Source organism: Trichechus manatus, unplaced genomic scaffold (genome assembly GCF_000243295.1).
Source record: "Trichechus manatus latirostris isolate Lorelei unplaced genomic scaffold, TriManLat1.0 scaffold00131, whole genome shotgun sequence".
NCBI classification, from domain to species: domain Eukaryota; kingdom Metazoa; phylum Chordata; class Mammalia; order Sirenia; family Trichechidae; genus Trichechus; species Trichechus manatus.
In genome coordinates this window covers 7,440,892-7,452,357 of record NW_004444067.1, presented here as the reverse complement: position 1 = coordinate 7,452,357, position 11,466 = coordinate 7,440,892, and positions in this window count along the sequence as shown.

Genomic DNA, 11,466 nt, shown 5'->3' with positions numbered 1-11,466 from the left:
GCTCTATCCCATCAGCTCGGAGGGTTCTGTGCACCAGGAAAGGTTGGGGTGAGTGTAGAGAACAGTCTTTCTGGAAAGAATGCCTGGGAACACTGTGGAAATAATGTCCAAGCCAAGCAGTCCATGAAAAGTGAAAAGTAAGCATTTAATCAGCATGATGGTTAAGGTTATGTGTCAGCTTGGCCATGATTCTCAGTGGTTTGGCAGATCTTATGTAATCACCCTCCATTTTGAGATCTGATGTGAGCAGCCAATCAGTTGAAACGGGAGTTTCCTTGGGGTGTGGCCTGCATCCAATACCTATAGATGTTCTGGCAAATCTTGTTCTCTCTGGCTCCTGCATCCAACTCATCATCCTCTGACCTCTGGTTCTTGGAACGTGAGCCAGTAGCCTGCTGTCTGACCTGCCGATTTTGGGTCAGCCCCTGCAACCACAGGAGTCAGAAGAAGCCTCCAGCCTGGTGTCTGACCCACGGATTTGGGACTTACCAGCCTCCACAATTGTGTGAACTGTTTCCTTGACATAACACTCTCTCTCCCTCTCTATAGAGATATACTTCACTGGTTTTGATCCTCTAGAGATCCTAGCCTAAGATAATGAATCTTATAAAAATCACAATTTCTTTAGCCTAAGCATCACAGCAGATCCACAGAGGGAGGAATATTTCCTGCGATCAATACTGCATGAACAGTAAGTCCGAGCTGCTGCTGGAGGAAAATGCATTGCTCTAGCCTGGTTTTGTGTGTTGGCTGGCATGGAACCTCGGGAGCATACCCGGGGTCTGAGGGTTGGGTGGTGAAAGCCAGCGGGGCCTCACCCCGCAGCAGGCTGGCTGAGCTGCAAGGAGAGTGTGAAATAGGGCACTTCCATCAGTGGGGAAGGAGTCCCTGGGTGGTGCAAATGGTGAATGTGTTCAGCCACTCAGCAAAAGGTTGCAAGTTCAAGTCCACCCAGAGGTGCCTCAGAAGAAAGGCCTGGCAATCTACTTCTGAAAAATCAGCCACTGAAAACCCTATGGAGCACAGTTCCACTGTGAAACCTATGGAGTTGTCATGAATAAGAGTCAACTCAATGGCAACTTGTTTGTTTTTTAAATCAATGGGGAAAGGATTTGTATTTTAATGATTGGCTTAATAAACTATGATTTATTCCATGGGGCTGGGCATTTGCTGTCCTGGGCAAGATGGGGGTTCTATTTGCCAGGGAGAAGGGGGCACTGACTCCCTCAGGGAATCCTCCCTTCTCTCCTGTTCTAAGGGAGGTGGTGACCTCAACACCCCACCCTCCACTGGAATTCTGGGTTCCCTCATCACCTTGTCGAAGGCATTCCTCCCCGAGACCCCCTTCTTTCCTTATTCCATCAGTATCCACCCCTCAAGATATGGCGATGCTCCTGCCTGTCCACCTTCACCCCTGTAAAGCGACTGCCCATCAATCTGACCCGTCACAGTCACCATCTAGAAGATAAATTATTGTGGTAAATTACCTAGAACATGAAATTTTCACCAGGTTAGTGTCCACTTCAGGGCATTCATTCCATGCACCATGTTACACAACCTTCACCCTCACCAGTTTCCAAAACACAGTCAAACCTTGGAAGCGGGGGCTCCACTTCCTGCCCGCTCACTCACTTCCCCTGGACAATCCCCACCAGGGCCACCAGTGGCCGCCATGCTGCCAACCCTGACCGAGTCCTTCTCTTGTTCCTGGGCTTCCCAGTGGTGGTCAGCATAGCTGTGCGGGGCCTCCTGCACACCCCTGGCAGGCTGGCTTCCATGACGTTCCTCTCTCCTGCCTTTCCCCCACCCCCAAGACTCCTTTTCCAACGTTCCCTCATTTTCCTGACTCCTATACACCGGGTTCCTCAGCACTCTGGTCTGAACCTCCTTCGTGACTCTCTGGCCCCTCCCAGCCCCGTGCTGCCCCTCCTCCCTGTGCATTCACCTGGCTGCCCCATACCCTCCCTCCACACATGGTGATTGCATGTGCCGTTTCCTGTCTGCAATGCTCTGCCCCTGCCCTACCTCTTACCCCATCATGGAGCCAGTCCCTGCTCACCCCTCCCACCCAGCTCCACATCAGCCACTCACGCAGCCTCACCCAGCCCCAAAGCAGACCCAAGCAGAGAAGGTATTTCAGTTTGCCATTAGAAGGTCATTGACGGTTATTGGATTAGTGTCTCTCCTCCTGTTGACTGTGAACAACACAGGAATTGGAAACAAGCATGGTTTGGTGTATGTTGTATTCCCAGCACATGGCACAGAGTAGGGCTGAAACCAGCGTTGGCTTAAAGAGTGTGGGAACGAACCCTTCGCCTCCGTGTGCCGTATCACCCGGCGTCGGGGCTGCACCCACTGAGGACTGCCCTTCCAAGACATACATGAATGGGTTCCTCCCCAGGGCCCTGTGCCTCGCCTCCTCGCGCCACATCACCCAGAGCCGGGCTGCGTCCACTGAGGACCGGCCTTGCAGGATTGCCATCTGCATTTGCCAGCACTGGGGATTTTCCCATTCTCCCACAAGGATTGTTTTTTTCCTGACCTACTTTGTTGGAAAGAAGAGTCTAAAATATATTCAGAGAGTAAAAGCGCCAGGAAGAAGGAAAGGAAAAGAAATATTTATTAAGGATAGCTTTCATTTCTGCATGTCAGAAAAGCACACACTCTTAGCTTTCCTCTTGTCGTTTGGAGTGTGGCGCGTCAGGGCTTGGTGGGGAGGCCACTCTTTTCCAGAAGCTTCCCTGTTGTTTTTCCCAAGTGCCTGGTCCTGCCCAGGTAGCGTGAGTTCCCCTTACATGTAAACACACACATGCACACACTCACATACATGCAAACATATGCGCACACAGGCAGTGTGGACACACTCATACATGCAAACGTGCACACATGCAGTGCATATACACACAGGCACACACTCAGACATATACGCACACATGTGTGCACATATGCACACACATACACAAGCATGCACGCACAGACACGCACACACACACTCAGACATACGTGCATCATGTGCGGGCTCAGGGTGCTGGACCTACAGAGGTAGCCGAGACATAAGCGATGGCTCAGAAAGCCCCTCGGTGTCCGTGCCTTCCCCGCTGCCGCCTCTCCGCTGTTTTGACATCTGTTCGGGAAACACTGTGTGTGAGCCACGAGCTAGACTCTGGGCCAGAGATCAGTCAGACGCAGCCCTGCACTAAGACACGCAGCGTCACCTGGAAGACAGGTAGCCCATCAGCAATATCGCCAACCCAGTGACCCAGGCCTTTCCAGCAGACCCCGAGAGTCATTAACGAGATATTACGAGCTTTATTAATTCAATGATTTCATCCTGAACACAACGAGGCATCGAGTTCTTCTCAGACACAGTCCTCAATGAGACCACTGAGTGACGCCCTGAGAGAGCGAGCCCGTCACCTGTGACTAACCCAGTGATGACATCCTCCTGGCTTCTACGGACGCAATGCCCTGAGTTCCTCTGGGTCCACCTGCTGCAGGGAGCTCCCGTAACAGACCAGGACCCCCGTGAGTTCCTCTGGGTCCACCCCTCTGCAGGGAGTGCCTGTAACAGACCAGGACACCCCACAGATCCGCCGGCAAGGTATCTGCCTGCTCCATGTGTTAGCACCCCTCTCTGGTATCCTATGTCATGAGGCCCAGGAGGGACGTCTGTCTTTCTGTGAGTGCATCCACGGTGACTTTGGTGGCTGGTTGTTTCCATCCGTGACTTGGCACTCGTAAGGGCATGGTGTCGAGCTCACCACCTCTTTCCAAGCTGCCCTCCCTATCTCTCATGGGCCCCATCCTGGGTGTCAGCTTAGACCTGAGTTTCTGGTTGAAGTCTGTCCAGTCCACACCTGTAACGTTTCCTAGCATTACCGTGACAGCTTCTTGGGTCTAACTCAGTTCTCCCATCTCCACTCCTGCTGAGGGGTCTACTTCCCCCTATATCAGCTCCCCACCTTCTGGGCGCATCCTGGCCCCATGGCCAATGAGTAGACAGGGCGGTGTCATTCCTGGGCTGGAGGACTCAGCTGCAGGTGTTAGACCCCAAAAGTGCCCCCTTCCTCTAACCCAGTGACGGTCAGCACCACAGACTGAGGCTGCCCGTGAACCCATGACGGTCAGCACCATAGACTGAGGCTGCCCGTGACCTGGTCCTGAGCAAGGATGGGGCCTCAACTTCAGTGAACACACAGTATGAGAAACTTGGTTGTTTCACTGAGATTTGGGTTTATCACCTCCACCTTGGCCCACCTGCCAGTAGGGGGCAGTCATGGTCCAGTGGTAGAATTCTCGCCTGCCATGCAAGAGCCTTGGGTTTGATTCCCAGCCAATGCACCTCATGCGCACGCACCACCTTCCTGTCCGTGGAGGCTTTTGGGTTGCCATGATGCTGAACTGGTTTCAGTGCAGCTTCCAGACTAAGACAGACTAGGAAGAAAGGCCTGGCAATCTACTTCCGAAAATCAGCCAATGAAAACCCTGTGGTTTTCACAACCGATCATGGGGTTGGCACAGGATCGGATAGTGTTTTGTTTTGTTGTGCATGGGGTCGCTCTGAGCCAAGTCTGACCCAACGGCAGCAACAACATGTGACTGATACACATCCTAAAACTTACAGCTGTAAAGACATCCACAAATGCTCATAAACGCTCCCATCCTTAGGTGAAGACGATAAATGCACACCATGCCATGGGCCCCTTTAAGCTTGTTCCCAACAGGCAGCCACGACGGGCATTATACTTTGTGGAGACCTGAACTCAACTCCAAGGAGGTCAGGTGGACCTGAGCTGACAGCAGGTACAGTCCTCACCACAGCTGCTCCCTGTTTCTCACTCGTCACTCGTCAGAGTCAACACCTCCCGTGGCCAGGTGTGTTTTCACCTGAGCCCTGGAGGCCAGGGGGCCTGAGCCTTCACCCCACAGTGAATGCTGGAAGCCCCACAGCCCGCTAGACGGGGGCAGAAATGCCCGCCCTTTCGTGTCTCTGGTAACATGCGGGAACATTCTAATCACAAGGCGGCACTCTAGTGCGGAGAAGAGGTGGGTGCTGCCTGGTGGCTGGGCCCAGATGGAGTGGAGGTGAACGCAGGTGTCGGGGAAGTGCTCCCTGGGCTGGAGCCTGGTCTGGGCGAAGGGGCGAGCATGCGTCTCCCAGGGCTGCTGGAAAGAGGGCCACACGCAGGGGCTCCTGAGAACAGACAGTACTGTCTCAGTTCTGGAGACCGGGGGTCCACAGTCACTCTGCAGGCCCCAGGGGAGGGACCTTCCTCATCTCTCCCAGCATCTGGTGGCCCCAGGCAGTCCCGGGCTGGTAGATGCCTCTTCACACAGCCTCTCCCGTGTGTCTTCTCCATTTTCCTCCACAGTGACCTCATGTCAGCCTGACGGAACACATCTTCAAAGACTATTTCCAAACCAGGTCATGTTCACAAGAGCCCCCGTTTTTGGGGGACACAATTCCACCCCTAACAGGAGGAACCCACCACGCTGTTCCTGCCCAGATGGATCCCGCCGAGCAAAGGTTGCTGCCTATCTCTGGGCCCCTCACTGGGTGCTGGTCTTTCCAGCTGCTCGGAGAGGCAGGAATGGCCCCAGGTGTGTGGCGCCTCTCTCTCTCTCCCTCTCTTCCGTCCCTCGCCTTGCCCTGGGCCCCTGGAGCTGCTGCACATTCTCCTCACACCTGCAGGCCCCTCCTCACCTCCTGGCCCACGCCAATCGCCCCTTGTCCCTCGGGCCACAGGCACAGTTATCCGAGCCCAGAGCTGTGCAGAGAAGCTGCAGCCTATTAAGATTTAAAGAGATTTAATGTAACAAGACAAGCAAGAGAAGGAATTTAATTTACTGATAAAAAAAAATAATCAAATCTCAACTTGTGGACTGGGAACAGCCACCCACCCGAACGACCAATTGTTTCCAAATGTCCACAGGCATCCCATCATGAAGCAATCAACATGGGGCTGGTTTTCGGGAACTACGGGGCAGGCGTCTCATCTGGGGAGGATGGTGCCCAGCTCAGAACACGCCGGGCTGGGCCAGCGCCGCCTGGCAGTGCTGGGGCCACCTGCGAGCAGATGCAAAGCTCGACAACAATTTTTATGCAAAACTGCTGAGCGTGTGGTGCCTAATTCCAGCTTGGAGGGTTTCTTTATTGTCCTTTTTCAGCTGAGTCAGGTTCTGGGAAGTTTCATCTACAGGCATTGTGTGCTATCAATGCAGCCCCTTCGCGTTCTTAGGGTTTTGGAAAACGCATCTGAGGTTTTGGAAAATGCTTTGTTGTCAACCCTCAGTTTCCTGCAGATGCTTCCTCCCCACGGGCTCATCTCAGGAGCAGCTGTGGCCCTTCCTCCCCTAACCGCTCCTCCCCCAGCTCCTCCTGGCAAGAGTGGGGAGTGACGGTGGCCGTGGCCATGGCCGGAGGGCAGGGCAGCCTCTATGATCACAGTCCGGGTGATGAAGATGTCTCAACCAGCCTCGCAGTCACCCACTTGTTCTCCTCGCTGGGTGCTTGTCCAGTGTTACGAGCTGAATCGTGTCTCCCCAAAAGATATGCTGAAGTCCTAACCCCTGTACCTGTGATTAGCATGCCTGCCTCACGCTCCTCTAGCCCCAATTTGGGGAGCGTGTCCCCGGTGGCGGCAGCTGAAATCTTGACCTCACCCCCTTCTCCTGGGGCCCAGGGTGGACATCGTCCTAGGCCCCATTTCTCCTCACTGGCTGGCTTCACCTCCACCTGGGCCGCCCAGGTACGCAGATGCCCACCAGTAACCATTTGCCTGACTCCTGGTGACCCCATGTGTGTCAGAGAAGAACTGTGCTCCATAGGGCTTTCAATGGCTGATCTCTCAGAAGTAGATCACCAGGCCTTTCTTCCAAGGTACCTCTGGATGAACTTGAACCTCCAACCTTTGGTTGGCAGCTGAGTCCTCCACTGTATGTGCCACCCAGAGATTCCGCAGGTGTCCACAGAGGCTCTGAAAATTGTGTCTGCTGCCCCCGGAAGGGTGACCAGCTGCGGAGGGTCCCTCCTGAGAAGGGTGACTGCTCACATTGCTTCATCCGTGGGCTGGGTTGAAATGCAGCAAACTGAGAAGTAAAGGAAAACAACGAGCTCCAACCAACGGAGAGGCTTTCTCCCCTTTCCTTCTTCAATTGTAAACATCCAGAATAGTACAAACGAGCCCTGGTGGCGCAGTGGTTAAGAGCTCAGCTGCTAACCAAAACGCCAGCAGTTCAAATTCACCAGTTGCTCCTTGAAAACCCTATGAGGCAGTTCTACTCTGTCCTATAGGGTGACTACCAACAACAACGTTTTTTTTTTTTTTTTTTTTTTTTTTTTTTTAAGAATAGTACAAAAAATAACCATGTTGTCAAGATGTAGAACCAACAACTGCTAAAATCTTGGCATATTTGCTTCCAGTCCCTGTCTATTTTTCCTTTGGAGAAAAGGTACCCTATTGTTTTTAGAAAAAGAAAATATGCTCATTCCAAAGAATTTAATCAATGCAGAGAAGTACAAAGATAAAAATGCAAAAACTCACTCCAAGTCCTATCACCTAGGAAAAAGTACCGTTAATATTCAGTGACCATCATTCCAGAAAATACTGCGCAGAGACGGAGAAATACACTCATAAAGATGTGACCACAGTACAATGCTACATTCAGTAAAAGAGTTAAACTTTATTTACTTGAATTTAAGATGAACAAAAGGAATGAGAGGAGTCTTTGAAATGCAAGTAAATATTTCTTCCTCTGCAATCTATTATTTCTTGAAAGATAGGTCTAAATGTAGCTGAAAAAAAGTTTACAAAGAACATTAAAGGCTTGCATCATCTTTTTAAAACACATGATTTAATTTTAGATACGCCTATAAAACATGAAAAATGAGTGAGCGCATATTTCGCCTGTCTTCCTTCCTACTTCCTCCTGACACTTGCTGGCCGGATCCTTATTTTCAAATTGTGCTGCTTTACAGCATTGTTACTTGGCGCTGCAATGATAATTCCGATGTTGGTTGGAACTGGATATGTCTTTCAATGGATTCAGCACTCCCCATCAACGCAATTACTCTGACTTCTTTATTCCGGAAATGTAGCTCATCTCTGGATTGCTTTGCCGGGTGGTGCTCGTTCTTTCCAGGAAGAACTCTTTCCTCTTGGAGGACCCTGGCCTTTGCCGTTAACACCTGGCTAATGTCTTGGCAGGCACACCACCTGTGGCTCACGCAGTCCTTCTGTCCCAGTTTCGATGACTTTTCTCACTGTTTTCTGGCATGAAGGCTGATGGGGAGCATCGGAGGTCAGTGTGACTGTTTTTTTCTTGTAAATGATTTCTTTTTGCTGCCTACGGGGTTATTCTTGACCCTTGGTGTTTGTTATGGATTGAATTGTGTCCCCCTAAAACAGGTGCTGAAGTCCTAAACCCTGTGCCTATAAATATGACCTTGTTTGGAAATAGGGGTTTTCTTTCGTTATGTTGACGAGGTCATACCAGAGGAGGGGGAGTCCTAAACCTAATCCCTTGAGTTATTAAAAGAGCAGAACAGACCCAGGCTCACACAGGGAGAAAATGCCACGTGAAGACAGACATGCACAGCAGATGCATCCACAGGCCCAGGGGCTCCAAAGATGGCTGAAAGCTATTAGAAGCTGAAATAGATAAAGAAGGACTTCTCTCTCAAGCTGACGCCCTGAGTTCCGACTTCTAGCCTCCTGAACTGTGAGAAAACCAATTTCTGTCCTTTAAAGCCTTAGTTACTTGTGGTAATTAAGACAATGTTCAATAGCTTAACTAAGATACTTGGAAGTGTTGGATGTTTCATGTCAAAATTTCCTGAAAAACAACACCCTCTTTAGATCTGCCAGACCAGTTTTTAAAATTATTTTTTTCAGGAAAATTTCTTAAATTATACCTTTGAATAAATCATCTCTCCCACTTTTAGGAGCTCTTGACTTCAGGGAAATCGATTTCCCTCATGTTGAATTTTCTTTGTTCTTTTTCCAGACTGATGAGCTTCTCTCTCAATTGCCTTTTCTATCTACATTTACTCTGATTATCTCAAGTCTTTCTTCTAGGGCAATAACTTGATTTTTAATACCAGATAATAGATATGGAAATAATGATAGAATTAAAAAATGTAATTTAGCTAGCTCTACTGGAATTATCACTACAGGCAAGGATCGTGTTAAATCGGTGTTAAAGTCATCCAATGAATTGCTCATGAGGAACTGGAAATTCTTAAAGTGCCAAGGCAGTGCTAGAGATTACGTCCAGGTTGCAAGGGCGAAGAGGTGAAATTTGACCCAATGTATATAGTGGGCTTGGAGAAGGGGGAAGTTGGAGTGTGCCAGGCCTTGAGGAGAGACGCACAATGGCTGTGAGGAAGGACGGGCCACAGCTAGTTCACAGACAGTGGTCTTCTTGACCAGCACACAGGGACTAGGTGGTAGGCTGACTGCATCACTGCCCGAGTCGTCACCCCTCCTCATCCCCACACCCTTTGCTGTTTGACTTGGTGGCTCACGCCATCGACAGGTGCAGCATGCCTCCCTGTTCCTTGATTCTGAGTTTGGCTGTGTGACTTGCTTTGACCAACAGTGCACTGGTAGATATGATGTTAGAAGTGCCTGCACACCCCTCTTGTACTTCTGCACCTCTGCCTTAACCACAGGGCATGCCCAGGCTAGTCTTCTAGAGGGTGAGGACACGTGGAGCCCAGCCCAGTTGTCCCAGCTGAGGCCAGCCACCCCAGGACCAGTAAGTGGGCCCAGCAAGGCCAGAAAAACCACTCTGCTGAGCCCAGCCTCATCACTGACTATAGGCTGGTGAGATGAGTACATGCTGATTATTGAAAACCACTGAGCTTTGGGGTGGTTTGTTACTAAGTACTATTGTGCCGAAACAAGCTGATTCACTGAAGAAAAGGAAGCAGAAGCCGAAGAGGAGAGAGGGGTCGGCATTCGCAAGGCCTTTGGACCTCGCATGGTGAGAGGACTGGGAAGCCGCTGAGGAGTCCTGACTTAGGGTAACGTGGTCAGCTCTGCTTTGCTCATGCACTTGGCGCTCTCCAGACAGTTCTAGGAATCTGTTCTGCAATGAGGAAGAGTCTCAGGGCTGGGCAGGGATTGGGGATACTCCTGTCTGTGTGTACGTGGGGATGCCACGCTGGTAGGGCTAGTGCAGACACAGCGGCAGAAGACAGGATACACAGGAGGAACTCGGATCGCAGGGTCAAAGGAAGGCTCAAAGTATCTCCCACACCCCAGGGTGACTGACTGAGCAGAAGGTGTCTCCCAGGTGCCCGTTCCTCGGCTGGCTGGGGTCATTTCTCTCTTCCTCAGGGAGCACAGTCTCTGGGCTCCCCCTGTGAAGCCCTATGGCCCCGCTCCCCGTTGCTCATCTCCCGCACGCACGACAGAAAATTACCAACCAGCTCTGTTATCTCCAGAGCTAAGGGATGATCTCAAGTTTTATCAGCGAGGAAGCTCATTTGATTTTAAATGATTTTCAGCCTGGAAGTTAGGACATTCTAGGAGGCTCTTAAATAAATTGCCCGGAAATAAAGACAAGCTTCTTTGTTTACAGGGAAGCTTAATCTGTCCCGACTGGAACATTTGCTAATATCCGGTCCAGGGAATGAGTGAGGAGTGAGAGCTTGCTGGGCACTGCAAAGGGACTGCAGGGGTTTTAAGCTTTAAAAACGTGTTTGTGTCAAAGTGCATTGCGGTAGGTCACTTTATCTGTGACGTTTTTATTGTCCTTTATATTACAACTTGTGCAAAAACAAAGCATACTTTTTTGCTGATTATGTTGTAATTTATACTTATTGTAGATAATCCAAGAGTCCTTGGGTGGAGCAAACATACAAGTGCTGGGCTACTAACCAGAAGGGTAGAGATTCAAGTACAGCTAGAGGTGAGTCGGAAGAAAGGCCTGGGAATCTACTTCCAAAAAATCAGCCACTGAAAACCATGTGAAGCACAGTTCTACTCTGACACACATGGGGTTGCATGAGTTGGAACTGACTCAACCACAACTGGTACTGGTAGTAGATAATCTGTAAAATAAAGAGAAGCATAAATTAAAAAATAAGTGTTGCCTGTAAGGCCATCACCCATCATAATCGCTGATTACACTGTGGTGATGTTCCACTCCGCTTTCCTGGATAATTGTTGTTGTTGTCAGGTGCTGTCTAATTGGTTCCAACTCATAGCAATCTTATGTACAACAGAACTAAACACTGCCCAGTCCTGCACCATCCTCACAATTGTTGTTATGCTTGTGCCCATTATTGCAGCCACTGTGTCAATCCATCTTGTTGAGGGTCTTCTTCTTTTTCACTGACTCTCTATTTTACCAAGCATGATGTCCTTCTCCAGGGACTGGTCCCTTCTGAAAACATTTCCAAAGTATATGAGATGAAGTCTCACCATCCTTGTTTCTAAGGAACATTCTGGCTGTACT